General features: G+C 39.0%; 1 protein-coding gene across 1 annotated transcript in view; it reads left to right on the top strand.

Moving 5' to 3' along the window:
• The window catches only part of WWOX (WW domain containing oxidoreductase), an 813515-nt gene that overhangs the window by 466494 nt on the left and 328852 nt on the right, over positions 1-18169 (top strand). The gene's annotated exons all lie outside the window — the stretch shown is intronic.

Genomic DNA, 18169 nt, shown 5'->3' with positions numbered 1-18169 from the left:
ATTCCTTCTAAAAGAGAAGGAGAATGTGACTCTGGCTTGAGCTTTTCCATGTTGCAGAGTCTAGAAAACAAGGGCGAGCAGAGTTAGAAATTACGCCTGTGCCATGGAGACTAAAGGGACCCTTGTCCCATTTGCTACAGGAGAAGAACTTTAGCACATGGAGGACCCTTTTACTGATTTGGGATTGGGGCCTGGAGATTTTGGTTATGCCTCTGGCCATAGTTATGTCTTCAGTTTAGCCTAGCTGTTTCTCCTTAATGTAACCTAGTCATAAGTAGCGTACCTATGATGAGCCCAGAAGAGGGAGAAGGCTTGGTACTGAACATCTTCTCCTCTTTCCCATCGCTAGTTCACTGCATCTTCCTACAGCCACCAATAGGGGGCGCACACATTTTTACATTGAATTCACTGAACTCCCCCCAAGTGGTTGCAACAATCTTTAACGTTCTATAGAACTTCGCTGTATATTAGCTGTACGTTTAGACCATTGCTGCGTGTAAATACATTTTAAACAATTGATTGCTGATACAAGGCATGTAAAAAATATGGCTCAAGGATTGAAATATTCGCCAGCCAATAGCAGGCACATCTTTCAGTCTCTGGTGAATTGACCATCTCCGATGTACCAAAATTATTATTAGTTGCAAACCTCTTAATAATTTTGGCACATTTCACTCTGACGAGGCTTTTCATTAAGATTGGCATATCATTCTTAATAAATAGGTCCCATTATGCTCAGAATCAGTGTCATATTAACAAAGCATGTGGGTGATGCAGAGTTCAATTTTTATTTTATTGACAAATTCCCTCCACTTTATCTACAGATTATGTGGGGAGTGGTCTCTGTGCTTTGTCCATTCCTGAAGAGGGAACATGACGTCAGCACGCCCCATGTGAGCAATGATATTCAACCACAGGTCTCGACAGTATCCTCAGGGTGTGTGATGTCAGTCAAGAGGCCAGACGGACGACCTCTGTTGGGGGGCAGATGTCATAGGGATGCCGAAGGAAACTAAGGCAATATTGGAAAATTTGGGTCAAATCCGGTTTGAGCTGAACTAGTTTGTTAGTCTAGTCAGGGACAATCATTGGAATTGGATCAGATACACAATACCGTATCTTATATCAACCCAGATATATGACAATTTATGGCCTAATTAACCATGTGAAGTCCACCATAACTCTGGTAAGAAGGAAATCTTCTTAAGTACTAGCTCTTTCCGCCTGTTTATTACTATGCACCAATGTTCCGTTACCTTATATCCTTTTGCTTCTTTCCGCCAAAGACAAATACGAGAATTTTGACTGACAACCAAGTGAGACGAGGAGGTGTTTGTTTGTCAACTTACACTTTTTATCTCCTTGATAAATTGCACCTTTCTGATTTGGAAATGCATTTGATGACAGGAAGCTTCTGTTCTTTTTCCCCAGAATGGACTAATCCCTCCTGCTTCTGTTGGATGTGGGTTCAGACAGATAGAAGCAATATGCAGAGAGATGTTTAGCATCTCATCTGGTCTGACCGTACCATTCCTCTCCCTCCCGCTGAGCATAAACACATGAAAGTCATGTACAGACAGCAATGTCGTCTTTTGCTACAAGTCACGATCTTTTTGTTCAGGGTGTTTGAACAAAAAGCAAAGCGTTTTCTTCTGTCTTTTTGGATTTTTAAAACCGAAAAAAGTCTGCGGAGAATGATTCTAGGTGCAGAGAGCACTAATAGCTTTCTTTTGAGTTCCCATTCCTTTAAGTTTCTCCATTTACACTAGAAAGTCAATAGTGTGGGCTTTACAAACAGGGCATTGGGGAAATATGCTGACAAAATATATACATATATGAAACAGTCTGTCCTCTTTGAACTACAAGATGTCCTATTAATGTCTTAGTTTGTCGGGTTTTGTTGGCACATTTCTGTCGTTTGCAGCCTAAATCTCAAAGGTTTCTAAATTATGGAACTATTCTATATCTGCAATACTCAATAAGTAGGAAGTAAACTTTTTAGTCTTGGACAAATGTCTCTACGTTATGCATTAGAGAAACCCATTATGATCCTATGTCATATCATATATGAGTCTTTGTCTAATATCATTTGTTTAATTAAAATGTGTAAAATAATACTTTTAGGATAACTATTGTGTTTTAATAGTCTACCATAAAGACTCATATACTGTAACTCCTTACTAATCGGTCTTCCCCTTACTAAACTCTCCCCTCTACAATCTATTCTGAATGCAGCGGCCAGGCTCATCTATCAGTCTAGACGTTACAGCGATGCCTCTGGTCTGTGCCAGTCGCTACATTGGCTGCCAATTCATTGCAGAATAAAATATAAAGTTATCACCCTCATCCACAAGGCTCTCCATAATGCTGCACCTCCCTACATTTCCTCCCTCATCTCTGTCTACTGCCCAACCTGTGTTCTCTGTTCACTCAATGACATAAACACTTACATCCTCTATTATCAGAACCTCCAACGCTCATATACAAGACTTCTCCCGAGCTGCACCACTTCTCTGGAATGCTGTACCCCGGACAATCAGATTAACTCCCAATTTCTACAGCTTCAAACGCAAATTAAAGACTAATCTTTTCAGACAGGTCTATCACAATTTCTAATGTAAACCCTTCCGTACTATAATTAGAATCCCCAAAATGTAACCCTCCTCTGTCCCCGCTCCTACATTTCCCCACATGATATGATGCCATCTCAGGCTAACTTTATAGGACCAAGCTCCATCCACATGTTAAAGGACACCACTAGTGATGGCTCATAAAGTTTTATGTTTATGCAATGACAGTAACCTCTATTACAAAATTGTCTGACCACTGTATAAGCAATGCCGCCCCTGCTACCTCTTGTGTCACCCCCTCTACCTCATAGATTGTAAGCTCTTGCGAGCAGGGCCCTCAGTCCCATTGTGTGAAATGACTTTCTTAGTAATGTATCTCTCTGTCTGTATTTGAACCCTACAAATTGTACAGTGCTGTGGAATATGTTGGCGCTATATAAATAAAATTCATTCATTCATATAAAGAGGTTGTTTGACATTAACATAAAAAAAATCAACAAATTTTTTGTCTTCCACAAAACAGCGCTATTGTTGACTGTGGCTTATGTCTGATAAAGCAGATCATATCAATTAAAATAAACAGGCCTAAACTGCAATGGACTACAGTGGAAAACAATAAGCTTATTTGTATTTTTGGTCAGTGTTAAGGGACTGAATTCTTTTCTTTTTTTTCTAGAAATAACTAATAACTTGGTCTTTAAAGTGCCTGGTGTTGAGACCCCTTGCTATCTGATGCAACCTGTTGTTGGGAATCTAGTGGAATGTGTTGAATTGTGTTGTAGCGCTACCATAGGAGAAAAGAAGTATTACACCGCTTTTATTGAAATTTATGCATCAATGTGCCAGGTTCTCTACAGCTTTGTAGTCGCTCTTCAGTTTAGCTAATAGATAAGGATCTAGAATGTGGGACACCCTGTCTCTACTATAAAATGAATTATGCCAGTTTGGTAGACTGGATTTGCTGAATCATTGAATAAAAAAAAAAAAAAAAAAAGTTGAGTACATGATGGTTCCCCAAATTTATCATGTTCTCTATTCACTTTTTACACTTTCCGAAACAGACCCCACACAATGAGCCACAGCCAAAAAGCACAGTAGGAAAAACCATGGTGGAAACGCAGCGTCGTTTTAATGCAGTGCTTTCCACAAAAAGTCTGCAAAGTTTTCCTGTACAGACTTTCTGTTTCTATTATACCTATACGAAAAACTCCAGCATTTCTGTAGGTATAATTGACTTGCTGCGATTTACAAAAATGCATCTGTTTTTGAAATCGCAGCATTTCTGCTGAAGGTTTTTTCCTGCAATGTGTGGATGGGATTAGCCAGAATCCCATCCAGGTACTGCAAAACGTGGTCATATCACGGCATTTATGCTAAATGTGGACAGCATATTGGTTGTTATTATTATTACTCTCATTATTATTTATCTTTACAGCACCATTAATACCACTGTGCTGTATATTTGAGGAGAAATTTACATACAAAACACACAAACGCAAAAAGAAGTACAATAGATTACTTTAGTAACTAAGTGGGATGGTGGGATAAAGAACCCTGCCTGCTAGGGCCTAAAGTCTATAAGGAAAGCAAGAATAGAGGCAGTAGGTGAGGGTAGAAGCTGTTCAGATAGTGGTATGGTGGCCATGGGGTTATTGAACGTTATAGACTTTCCTGAAGAGGTGAATCTTGAATATGTCAGCCATGAGGAGGTGTAAGAAAGGTAAACGTGTCTAAAGTTTCACTGTATTTGTCGTAATCCTACATAGTTTCCACTTGTCTATTCCAGTTTTTTGTTGTCCTTCTTTTTACAGAATTAATACATTTACCAAATTTTCTATTTCCGCGGTGTTCATCGCTACATCAGTGGCAGCGAGATGCAATATTGACACAGTTTGTGGAAAGACTGGCACACTTTCTGGAAGACAATGCAGATATTTTTTCTCCAAGCCCCTGTATCCTCCTTTAAGCATCCCATCATTTCCAATAATTGTTCTACTGTAGATTGTGCCGCTGGTCATCACTGACAAAAGGCTGTCGCACTGTATCTTTGTAAGAATAGGCTGTTACCTTACAAGAATAGTCAACTTATCAATATGTTGAGTGCAATATGCAAAGTCTTATTCTAAATGCTTTAACAACAGGAGCACACAAGCCTGAAATCACTTTGCTCTCAACAAGATTTATCACATTTCAGCGGACTGAGTGCTTAGGCACACTGCATGCCCACTGAAGCAAATGGCAATGAACAACATGCAAAAGTAAACAGAGGACCACTCAGGTATGAAACTATTACTGAATAGATTGGGTTACACAACATAAATATTGCTGCGACTCCTCCTGGCCTCATTACTAGTAGGCGCCGTTTTCTGGGAACACCGCTGGTTGTGGGTCTTGTTTTGTTTGTAAACTTATATGTTCTTGAAATCTTAGGGAATATCTCGACCACAAAGTGCTTAGTTGGGAGTAAAAGCAAAAAAAAAAGCAATAAAAGAAAATTGATGTTATTTTCGTTCTTGACTTAATCCCTCAAGATGAAATGCTCTTAAAAGCAGAATAAAATATGAACTTAGAAAGCAGATGCCTTTAATGAGGTCCTCTGTTACATTACCACCTGTAAAACCCGAACAAATAGGCACTATATCAGCAGAATAATAAGAAACACCACATAAAACAAAACAAATTGTAAAAATGGCTTTAAACAATGGGCGGAATATGTGGACAAAAGGATAAGTTTGTTTTCTGTGCCTTAAGGTTGGACATGTATGGCAAAGACAAATATTACTAGTATAATATGCAGTGGCTACAGATTGTGTGAGGTTAGAAGATGATGCTTCCACTGGATGATGTAAAATAATTGCCCTACTGAAGACTGCCAGTGGTAGATTTCCAGAAGATCAGAGCACCCTAATGCCTTAAAACATCCCTGAAACTACCAATGATCTTTAGGGTTAGTTCACACGGGCACAGAGGGGGTGGATTATGGTGCGGAATCCACTTCATAATCCGCCCCCTCACAATGATGGTCTATGGAGACCGCTAGCGATCTTTTTTCCGTGAGTGGCATGTTGCTGCTCATGGAAAAAAGAAGCGAGCTTCCCTTTCTTCAGGCGGATTCCGCGGCTCATTGAGTTGTGGCATCCGCCTCACGGCAGCAATCTCCAAAGTCAGCCCATTCATTTGAGCCTTCTCCAGAGGGGAAAGCCACGACAGTCGTGGCAGGCGCATTTTTGCCCGAGAGTGATTCGGCTCCATGTGTCACTCTCGGTGCCAAAATCCACCCTTCCACTCCCCGTGGGAATGGGGCCTTAAAGAAGACCTGCAACCCTGAGCATTTCCCTTTAAAGCAGTGCTCCAAGTAGCTGAAGGCCCCACCCCTGGTGCACCAACTGCTTCACTGAAAAAAATCGCTAGCGGAAAAAAAAACTGAGATTGACTCCAATTGAAATGAATGGGAGGAGTTTTTGCAGGTGAATTTTGAGGCGGATTCTGCTTCAAAATCTACCTGCAAAAAACTCCGTGTGAACATATCCTGACACGAAGGTGACAGTTAAAGTTCCTCTGAGGAAGTGTTAGACTTTGTTTAAACAGTTAACCCAATCTCAACCTTTTAGTCCTGACATGGGTATAACCCTGTCTACACATTCCTATGGAGAATCAGTAGTTACAGAGACAGCTGAATGGGGAGTTACAGAAAGAATATAGCACAGTAAGATAGGGTTCACACTACTGTTGGTGTCCGCTCAGAAGGTGTCCAATTAAAAAAAAAAAAAAAAAACGGACACCTGCCATAACGGACACACATAGACAGTAAAAGATGGCTATCAGTTACTGTCAGTTATATGTCCGTTACACATAGACCTCAATGTTAAAAAAAAAAAAAAACGGCCACTTACTGTCCAATTTTTCAAACGGATATAAAAGTCCTGCATATAGGATTTTTTTGAAAAAATGGACATGGTTGTAAACGGACACTAAAGGACACAAGATAAAATCCCATTGAGATGAATGGAAATTGCAAACGGACCAGCTAGTGTCCGTTGCTAAAATCTTGTATGGACAATAGCCACAGACTCTGCTGAGCAGACACCAACGGTAGTGTGAACTCCCCCTTAGTTGTTATGCTGTTTCCCAAAATCCCGAAGCTGTGGAAACATTGTAGCTTGTGCAGTGTATCTTCTGTTTACCTCTATGGAGTTATGTAAACAGCATAAAGTAGCATATTCAGGGATCGTTCACACGGGGACAGAGGGGGCGGATTTTGGTGCGGAATCCACGTCATAATCCGCTCCCTCACAATGGTGGTCTATGGAGACCGCTAGCGATCTTTTTTTCTGTGAGCAGCATGTTGCTGCTCATGGAAAAAAGAAGCGAGCTGCCCTTTCTTCAGGCCGATTCCGCGACTCATTGAGCCTCAGCGTCTGCCTCGCGCCAGCAACCTCCGGACTTGGCCCATTCATTTTGGGCCTACTCCGGAGCGGCAGGCGTATTTTGGTCCTGATTTTGACGTGGCTTCCTGCGTCAAAATCAGGACCAAAATACGCTATTCCGTGCACGTGTGAACTAAGCCTCAACTGTCTCTATGAGTCCTGACCTGGAGATCCAGAGAAGGAGCTGAGTAGTCCAATCTCAAGAGGTAATTGGAGGTATATAGACCCAATTCTCCTGATAGGTAACGTTTCAAGTGGAGAAACCTGCACTTATCATGTATTTATTTCATATCCCGTCCATATGCCATAAATACTTAATACCATAAAAAAACATTGCAATACAAATGATGTACCTTAACCTATACAGTGCATTCTGAAAAAAGCAATATGATGTAAAAAAACAAACAAACAAAAAAGGTATAAATACAGTACACAGAAATGCTGACAATTTTTCAATGCAATTTTTCTACTTTTTAATGTTTGGTGTTTGTAATTATTCCATTTGTGGTGTGAATGGTGTCAGATATATTTTAGATAACTCATCTTATAAAACATAGGTTTACCATAAAAATACTATAGCAGATAATTGACATTCCTGTAAAAATATACCTGTGTTGGTGTTTTGTTTTTTTTATTGAAACCTGTAGATGACAGGGCTTCCCTTTATTCCTTTTATGTAGTTTTTAATAGACACGTCCATTCAGCAAATGATATATTTATAGCTGTCTACTAAAGAGCCAGGTGTTCTATGGGATATTAATCTGGCCTTGACTGGAATAATAGAAGCCTTTTTCAGCCTCTTGACCTTCATGAATCCAAAAGCATGGCTGAGCATGTTATTTTTTAGCATTATTAACTGGCAGCAACAAAGGACACACAGGCTTTGGATATTAACCTATTCTTTAGTCATCTTTGGCTTCTTGTGATGGTCTGGTGACTAAAATAAAACAGAAAATAACAAATGCTATTGAGTCCCATTTACAGACATCGTTTCTTATTCTATTAAATAAAAATCAATAAATTCAATGAATACATTGATGCCAAACTTCATTTACTCCGGCACAAAAAGCTCTTTGGTTGATGGTAAAACCCAACAAATTAACAGGCTCCGGCCTCTCTGCTTGGGTTATGGTCTTAGTTACTGCTGTTTTCCCACTAATATGACATATGGGTGGGTTTGATAAATTGCAGCTGTTGTGTTCAAATCCCCTAACTATAGGGCACCAACATCTATTTTAAGGTGATACCCTCTGCCCTTCTCCTTTGCTCTGAGATGTGAAAGTTGACAAAGCAAGGCATCAAGCTGAAAAGAATCACTAGTTATATTGCTTTGGTTGTTTTGTTTTTTTTTTAGAAAAATAATAAAGGGTTACCTCAATGGCAGAAGTGACTGTTGTGTTGCCTTTATATAACCCCTCATCTGTGTTCGGTAATCCATTTGGGGAGTCTACATGGGGACCCCCCGAACTGACTACCAACTATAATGGGGTCCATGTGCTTGTTTGCGAGATCTCCGCACTACTCTTGCGGAGAGGAAAATAGATTGTGAAGTACTTTCCTGTCCATATGTTCCCTGCAGAGATCTCGCAGCAAGCACACAGACCCCATTATATTCTATGGGGTCTGTGTGCTTTTACTGCCAGTGCGTTCGGTATTCTGTTCCCCATGTGGACTCCCCGAATGGATTACCAAACGCAGATGTGAACGAGGGGTAACTTGGCATAAAAGCTTGTGTTGTTTGATGCATATAACTTTTTGATAAAAATTCAAAGATCAATACAAGTCTAAAGCAATCCATACACTTTAGATGTATATTTGTATGTTGGATGAACCTACTACTTTCAACAGGTTCAGCTCAACATCTAATGTGTAAGATGGCCTTACTTTTAGCTGATTCTTTTCTTTTGTCCTTCACTTGTATTCTACGGGTTGGTACGACTCAGGGGATACTACATTTAGAGTTTTATGTTTTAACTCCTTAAAAAAAAAATCCCCCAAAATTCATAGTCCCCATATTTTAACACCTATTATTTTTTTTTTAATATTTCCATGTACAGGTATGGATAAGGAGTCTTGTTTTTTTGAAGGGTTAGATCAGGGGTAGGGAACGTACGGCTCTACAGCTGTTGCAAAACTACAACTCCCAGCATGCATACTGGCTCTGCTGTTCTGGGAACTCCCATGGAAGTGAATGGAGCATGCTGGGAGTTGTAGTTTCACAGCAGCTGGAGAGCCAAAGGTTCCCTACCCCTGGCTTAGATTGACTTTTTATTTATACCATTTTGGGGAATGTCTGATGTTTTGTTTGCATTTTATGGAAAGCGAAACAGTGAAAATACGTCAGATTGGCCCTTTTGATTTTTTTTTTTTTCCTGCTACGGTGTTCACTGTATAGGAGAAATATTTTTATATGCTTGTTGACAGGGTTTTTCAGATGTGGGGATGTATAATTTTTTATGTTTGTTTTTATTCATTCATTCATCTTTATTTCAAATTTAGGGAAGGGGGGATATTTTAATTTTTAGGTTTTTATACTGTTTTATTCATATTTTTTAAAAACTTTTTTTTTTTTTTTTACTATTTTATTAGCCCCCTTAGGGGGGATTAAACCTGCAATATTTTGATTGCAAATCCAATAGACTGCAACTACAACTTTTGCTACATTATTATTGTTATACAATAGTTCTATTCCTATGGCAGCGCTGGACACCTACAAAAGGCTCCTGGCTGCCATAGGAACAGGTCGGCTTCCATCATCTCACCGCGCAGGAGCCAGCCTGCAATCCCAAAGGTACCCAGGGTGCACATCAGAGTACAGTGTCCGTGATCAGGGTGGAGCCGGTAGCTATGGCGGCCACTCTGCAGCAGAGATCATATGTCTTAACTGTCAGGTCCCACTGTTTTACACAGGTTATTCCCTTGGTAATGCCCATGATCAGAGCCCTCTTTGATCACAGACATTAACTGTTTATAAGGCTTACAATTCCCCCCTCCAACCTCCAATCTGCTCACTTATCAGTGGCAGTATGATTACTGCACGGCTATATCCTTGTGAAGGCCCCCGGACCTCACATAGTAATATAACTATTGGGACTTTCATCAAATGTCAATTGTTATATAGGGATTTTCAGTTGCAATGCAGTATATGGTACAGATGAACTAATGTACATGTATACTAGGGTGGGTAAAAAAAAGTTATTATGTCTATGCATTTTTACCAGTTTTTGATTTTTGTACTATTGTGGAGAGGTATTAAAACAGGCTCACACTAGCATTCGGGTTTCCATTCTTTAGGTCCACTTGGGCACCCGAAAAACAGACTAGTGTGTCTAAATTTGATATCACTGAAATTGTGTCGTCGTATGAAGGATATAAGGAACATGAAAATTTTACTACGCAGTGGATCCTGTAAAAATGAAACCATTATGAAAATGGAGTAGATGCTGTTTTTTTTCTCATTTCTAAAATGAAAAGGTTATGACTTTTGGAAAGTGGAAAGTAAAAAATGAAAATGTAGAAACCAAAAAGGGAGATCATGGGGTTAAGACTGAGATACGCTTGGTGAGTTATTGAAGTCAATAGTATGGTTATAACAACCAGACTCCTATAGTTCTAGTAATCTCAACTTAAGTCACCAAAAATGTTACTTTATTTGAGATTAACTCATCTTTTAGATCATACTTCAGGGGGTTGTCTAATTGCAAACTACTCATTTAATATGAGAGCCGAGGTGTTGTTGTTTTTTTGCTGGAGGAAAATTCATCCAGGTGAGGCCCAGTTCACATCTGCATTTGGTATTCTGTTTGAACACTCCACTTGGGGACCTCCCAAACGAAATACCAATTGCATTGCCAAGTGGTGAGCAATGAAAGCACACGGACCCCTTAGACTATAGTGGGGTTCGTGTGTTTTCCGCACGGTGTCTGCACAGAACATGCCGAGAGAAAAGTACATCATGAACTAACAAGAAAAAAAGCGTTTCAGCTCACCCTGTAACGTATTGTAAGAGCTTTTTGGAGAGCACGGCTTGTGGACGGACTCCAACCCTCTGATACAGCAGTAGACAACAATAAGAGACGCCAGCTGCATCCAAGGTGGCAATTTAGAACAAGGATCCACGAGGTTAAAAATTAACTCTTTATTCTTCCATATTAAAAAAGTTACAGATGTAACTGTACAGGTTAGTCTGGTACAAGTTACATCTGTAACTTTTTTTAATATGGAAGAATAAAGAGTTAATTTTTAACCTCGTGGATCCTTGTTCTAAATTGGCACTTTGGATGCAGCTGGCGTCTCTTATTGTTGTCTACTACTTCATGAACTACTTTCCTCTCAGCATGACTCATGTGGACACTCATGGGGTCCGTGTGCTTTCATTGCTTACTGCTTGTCATTGCGTTCGGTATTCCATTCGGGGGCCCCCAAGTGGACTCCCCAAATGGAATACTGAATGCAGATGTGAACCAGGCGTAATTGTATGAGTAAATGTAGAGCATTCTGACTAATAGTCATGTAATACCTGGAAAGTCTAAGTTCAGAGTGAGAGAAGTTGGTTATCAACCTTACTCTGTGTTGCTATATAGAAAGGAGTCCTGAGCAGTGGACCCCTCCTCTGTGACATCCAAGTAGAACCCAGCTTAACAAAGTGGCTCTAATGTGATACATGGCGTTTTGAGTATATAAAATAACTGCTTTAACACACAAAATGTCATTGGTAATTTTTTTTAAGAACAAGTACATAATTTTAGGTTTACGCCTCACCAATGAGAGGGATAGTTTTTACTGCTTTGAAATGGGACTAGTGAGGATGTTACTGCTGACAAAAGAGATTGCGACAAGCTGCATAAATGCTACTATTTCTGCTGCAAAGTCGTCTGTGACATCCTATTGTAAATGCAGAGTAATGATTGACAGCTATGCCTCTTCAGATTACCTGCAGCAGATGAAGACTTTCTGCAAAGTTCTTATCATCTGTTTCACTTGTCTTAGAGAGGGCAATTATTGCCAATTCTGCTATTTTTATGTCCCCTGTGATATGGCAGGGGATGTGATGGCTTGCATCTTATTTCTATAGCTATCTATTCTGGTGCAGTTTAATTTAACTGTGGAATCCTATACATTGGGTTTTGTCTTCCTTTTTTGTCCTCTTCAAGCAGCATCATTATAGGTTGAAGAGAGTTTTGTCAGTTTTAAGTTGCCTGATTTTTTTTTTTAGGAAACCTATCCTAATGCCCCTTTCAAGAACGCTGGGGCTTACACGTGCTTGAAAATGGCACTCAGTAGTTCACCCTCCAGTAAATATTGAGGTCATACGCACTATAAGGCCGATTTGGAGAAAGGGACCAAACCCTGATTAGTCACATCCCCTTTACTATACAGAGGGATCACGTTACGACACATGATCATTGTGCAAAGACAACTGGAAGCAGCAGGAGACCTCTGTGAATATTTTACAAAAATGTGCAAAGATTTTAGGCAGGTGTGGAAATAAAGAATTCTTTCAGAAATGTTAATAGTTCATTTTTGTCATTTTTGTTCATTTTTCTTCATTCATGCAAAGTGAATGAACAAAATAGAAATCTAAATCAAATCAATATTTGGAGTGCCCGCCCTTTTATACAAGGAGTCACAAAAGTTATGAAATGGCCCCAACAGAGCCCTGATCTCAACATCATCAATGGTGAAGGAAGCCTTCATCCACGGAAGACGTATTCTTAGTTCTCTTCAAAGTTCCTTCAAAACCTCTGTACAAGTGTACATAGAAAAACCTATGCGGTTATGAAGGCAAAGTCAGGCTGGTCACTCCACATATTGACTTGATTCAGAATTATTTTGTCCATTCATTTTGCATTTTGTTAATTGACAAAAATAACTATTAACACTTCTGTTTTGCAGCGTTTTCCCAAACTTAAGGGCCTTTACAGCCTAATGATCTCAATGGAGGTCCAACACCCGGAACCCCCACAATGTAACTTTTTTTCAACAGGCTATAGCTAGTCATCAATATCATTAGATTGGAAAATATTTTATTAGATATTTTTAGTTTACAATGAAGTTGGCAGGTGATAAAAGTTTCCTAATAATATAATATGTAGGATATATATTGTTGAGTAAAGGGTTAATGAAAAGTCACTGGACTATGGTGCACCACAAACTCAAGCGATGCAAGTTGTCAGATTATTTTTTTAAGCACTTCTGTCTCCTGTGTTTTGTTCATCGGCTATGGTTTATTTCCAGCCGGCTCTAATCTTAGTTTGTCGGGCTGCCCTCCTTGTTAGTTTAAAGCCCACAAAGCTTGCAGTGTATGCGATATAGACAGCAATTACTATCCCATAAATTCAAAGTCCATTGGGATTTGGCAGAGCTCTGGAACTGCACAGCTAAGCTTAGCGATAAAACATGCTCAGATATAAAAATGACCTGGTCAGAGCTATATTGAAAATAATATGTTTGGCTCCTTCAGCGGCCATTCTGGCTACATTTTTGGAATGCCCAAGCATTGTGTGTTTTATTGCTTGGAGCATAGTCATTTGGGCTTTTATAGAGCTCAGGAGTCAGAGTATTTTACAGTTGTAAGGTCAGATGTATTTGTAGCATACAGTGCTCTGTGATGCATGCATGGCTGATCCATACGATATTGGGCATTTTTCAGTACTGGTCTACTGGCTAGGTGTCAAACAGTTTGATGTACATGTTCTTGATGGAGGTACAGGCCACAACTCTAGAGAGGAACTGTATTTAAGGGTATATTCACATGTAGCAGGTTTGTTGCTAAATCTGCTCTATACATTTTAATAGGTATATTTTTACAGCATGTGCAAGTCCTGTGAAATATATGCTGTAAAATCACATGTACAGATTTTGGGAAAAATTGTAATGGAGTCTAAAGAGGTGAAAAGATTTTCATTCAATTTTTAGCTCTCGCTAAAGGGACTGAGAGATCCCTTTACTGGTCTCTTGTTTCACCCCATTAGTTGAGAACGTTGGACAAATAAAGGAGTGAATGATTTTCTAAGACTTTGATATTGATAGCCTGTGTAAGATAAACCATGGACATGTGATCAGATCCCTGAGACTCCCCTTCAATGCTGTATACTTTCTAGGGGTGGTAGTGATAGTCACTTTAGGGCCCTAACCAAGCAAGGTCACTTTCTGTATGGACATTGCTGTGTCAAGTACTGCAGTTATGGAACTGAGGTGCACTGGGGGTCTAAGGCTAGACCATCAATATGTTTTCTGGGTAAAACCCCTTTAAATATGTAATTCACATTTCACAACATTCAGAAAAACATAAGCATAAATTAATATGGAATAAATGAAGATTGAAAACACCAGGAACAAAAATATCAAAATTCTGCATATTATGAGTTGTAACTGTTCTGCAGCATGACCTAGAAACATATAATATAGCTACTTTTCATGTAGCGATTGATATTCCTAATCATTTTCAGGCCTGGTTTATGCTGCCGAGAGCGGGTTATGTTTACGGGTGGACTGTTTTGTTTTTACAGCTTTATATACTCTACTAAGATGAACTCTGTAAGAGTTATTTTTATTTCCATGTCTATGCAGAGTACTGTGAGATCATAGCAGGGGATCCAGGTGTGTTTCATCTCCTCCTGCCTCTAGCCAAGTCTCCATCTGGTAGTGTTTAGACTTTTCTTATTAGACAGGGACTGCTGGGTATTCAACTGGTCCCCTAAGGTGCTGGCCTTCATGGAGAATCATCCTTTTCCATCAACTTAACTGGAGAACCTGGCAACAGCTGCTGCGTCTCCAAGATCACACATTTCAAGCAGTCCAAGTTCTTCTACCATGTAGACCTGAGTAACTTAATGGATTGTTGCAGATGGAGGAAAACATGACCAAATAACCCAAGTGTACAGGTTATGGTAAAATGAAAGCGAATAAGGTTTGTATTATACCTGATCTAAGAGTCCATACAGATCAACTGTTTCTATTCATCTTCAGAAGCAACATCGAAGTCAATTCTGGAGTTAAATGGATTTTCTGAGTTTACAATATTATAGCCTATTTTTAGGATATGCCATTAAAGAAACACAAAGTGATTCTTAAAAATGAATAAGAAATATAGTTGTCCTTCCTGTTTAAAAGTCTAAACATTTTCTGCATGATCTAGATAACATCAGTCTTGAAATGTAGAAATCTTGCGGAGAGCACAAAGTTTAATCCTTTGGTGATGAATTCTGTCTTCAGCTCGTGGATTGATGGAGTTGGGCTTCATGATCTTTTGTCCTACTGCAGAGGGCACAACAGGAGAGACTCTTGTGCCAGACTACAGTCTAGCCTCAAGACACTGTCGCCATCCCACCAGTCAGTGGTTGTCCTGCGAGCCGGACTTGTACATATTATGTTTTAAAATGCTTGTATGTGTATATATAATAATAATGGAGAAAGTTTCTTTTTGCACTTTTACTGATCCAGATTCTCCTGCCTTAGTGACTTAAAAGCTTTAAAGGGATCTTGGCAAGTTTATTTGGGATACTAAACAACCCATAGTTCCTTATGGACTGGTGTCCCAAATAGTGTTGTTGTAAGCCTGCCTGTACCCACAGTACCAAAAAAACAACAGAGATGAGACTCAAAGGACTAATCTCTAGTTAAGGATTACGTTTTGTTTCTTTACACTGTGGGCACATACAGGGATACAGCAGGGCTATTTAGGACACAAAACCACCAGTTCATAAGGACCAGATAAGAGAGATAAGATAATCCTTTAATAGTCCCACCATGGGGAAATTCAGTGTATTACAGCAGCATAGATAATACAGTATAAGTCAAGAAAGAACACATACAAGCTCATAGCAGATAGAGAAAGATACTAGGAGTCATAGCCACTCGGAAGGAAAAAAAAAAGACTCAGGATCATTTAGTTCTCTGTGTGGAGTGATCTTCACTTAGCCTGATGTTGATTATACAGCCTGACCGCGGTTGGGAGGAAAAATAGGGCTTCTTACAGTTGGGGTGAAGCAGTCCGTCACTGACTTCACTGCCCAGTGCTGTCACGCTCTCATACATGGGATGGGAGTTGTTCACCATAGACAGTATCCTTCTGTCAGTGGGGGTGTTTAATTTCCCAAATAGACCTACCTGACTGACAGGTTCCCTTTAACTTCAGAGTACCATGGAAACATTTTTATACCATTATTATCTTGGCACTAGCATGTGTCTATTGATCCAAACCATAGAGCTCTATGTTATCCTGTAACTGACCAGAGATATTGTTGATTAGATAATTAGAGCTATAATATATATATTACATAAATTCTATTTGAAAGACGTTTCAGTAGGCAACTGTGTATATTCACAAGTGTTCATGGCTCAGTAAGTTGTGCTTGTTGATTCCTATAGCAGGATGTGAAAGGGATAGGTGTGGCTGCTAGACAGATAATATTAGTTATTATGTAAAGAAAATGAACCATGGCCATTCTAGTTCTACTTTGGTTTCTTTGTGGCTCCATGTATTTTGCTGTCCAAAAGCTACTAACAATGAGGCATCAGTAGTTAATGGGGCAAGAGTGGAGAGGCCTGATAGTATCCACATAAAATATGTACATGGGAAAAATTGTTCAGATTTTTTTGTAATTTAAATACATTCAAAAGTTCAGCACATCACATTTTTATGATGCTTGCTTGCCCTTTAAAGTGCTTACATTAAGATTTTTGTGTCTGTGTATAACTCTCTTTTCAAGACTCGAATATCTAATATAATGTGAAAATGGCAGTGTGTTCTATGAAGGAGCCTGTAGTGGAACAAAAATTCACCTTTACAATGTCCAGAGCCTTTTCTGGTGTGAGAGTGTGTAAGTCACATTATTCACTACTAACTTTGCAGTGTTGCTCCCAACACAGTCACGATGAGGTCAAGCAAACACTGAGTTCTTACCTTTTTAGGGTTTTTTTTTTAATACAGTAGGTCTCTCCTGTTCTTGGTATATGTATTGTGGTGGTGAAATAAATATCACAGAACTTGGACATCCGGTGAACTTGATGTGTGTGTGTGTATGTGTGTATATGTATATATATATATGTATATATATATATATATATATATATATATATATATATATATTTATACTGTAAATATATATTAGGTGATTGAATCAAAGTAGCCCAGGGGTCCATGTTTTTAGCCTTACATGTTAGATTGTTGATTAGAATGTCTATTTAATGCATGTGGTGGTAGTGGTCCCATTTTCCTCCATTGGCAGATGTTGATGGGGAAAAATGGATTGGGCTGTTCAATTTCTACATGTTCAGTCATCTTGTTCCCAAAGAAGATAAGCAGCTGTTACAGGTATCTAGAAGCTATTTTTTGCCTCTTACCATTTAGAACCAATACACCGTGATTGTGAATGATGATTTTCTTCTGATATGATAAAATCAGCTAATCGCCCAATGATCATTCACTGGGTGGTTGTCAGCGTTATTCAGCAGGCCAATTGTGGGGAATGAGTGTTTGTCTCTGACAATTTGTTGTTATATCAGCCAGTCTTGTAGGGCATTTAAAGTTTTAAGGAGATAATATAATTCTCTTTGAACTTCCCATATCTAGATGCTGAAAATCTAATAAAATCTGAAAAAAAAAAAAAAATTTTAAGCAAGATAATTTTTCAGTATGGCCTATAAGGATATTTTAATAGTAGCTTGTTAAAAATGTGTATGATTACATAATGAGGCTCATATGATTTTGACAGGAACACAAACATTTGAGCAATTTGGTGAATATTTTGAAAGTGATATTTTTCAATGTATTGCACAAATTTCCTCCTAATCGGAGATCATCCAAATTTTTAAATTGACAGTCGTCATTTTAAAAATAGATCTAAATGACCCCATTGATAGAGGGAAGACAATAATGTTGTTTTCAGCTTCCATATTTTTGGGTCATAGTTCTCAATATACACATAGTTTTAGTGCGGTTTCTTTATTAATTGCTTTTGGAGTAATCTAATGTCTTTTTCAATAAAGAGAAATAATGAGCTGTACAGTACATTTATGGAACATCATATAAACATTTTGACACGTAGCAAATATTGCAAACAATTTTCTGGCCCGTCACATCTGTTCTCATTTGCATCCCCACGTCTTGCTCATGTGCTGTAGCTGCACCTTTAAGTGTTAACTGCCAGCTCTCTATAAACAATTTGG

Source organism: Leptodactylus fuscus, chromosome 7 (assembly GCF_031893055.1).
Source record: "Leptodactylus fuscus isolate aLepFus1 chromosome 7, aLepFus1.hap2, whole genome shotgun sequence".
In the NCBI taxonomy this organism is placed as follows: domain Eukaryota; kingdom Metazoa; phylum Chordata; class Amphibia; order Anura; family Leptodactylidae; genus Leptodactylus; species Leptodactylus fuscus.
The sequence above is the reverse complement of the archived record's forward strand: the minus strand, read 5'-3'. Positions and strand labels throughout refer to the sequence as shown.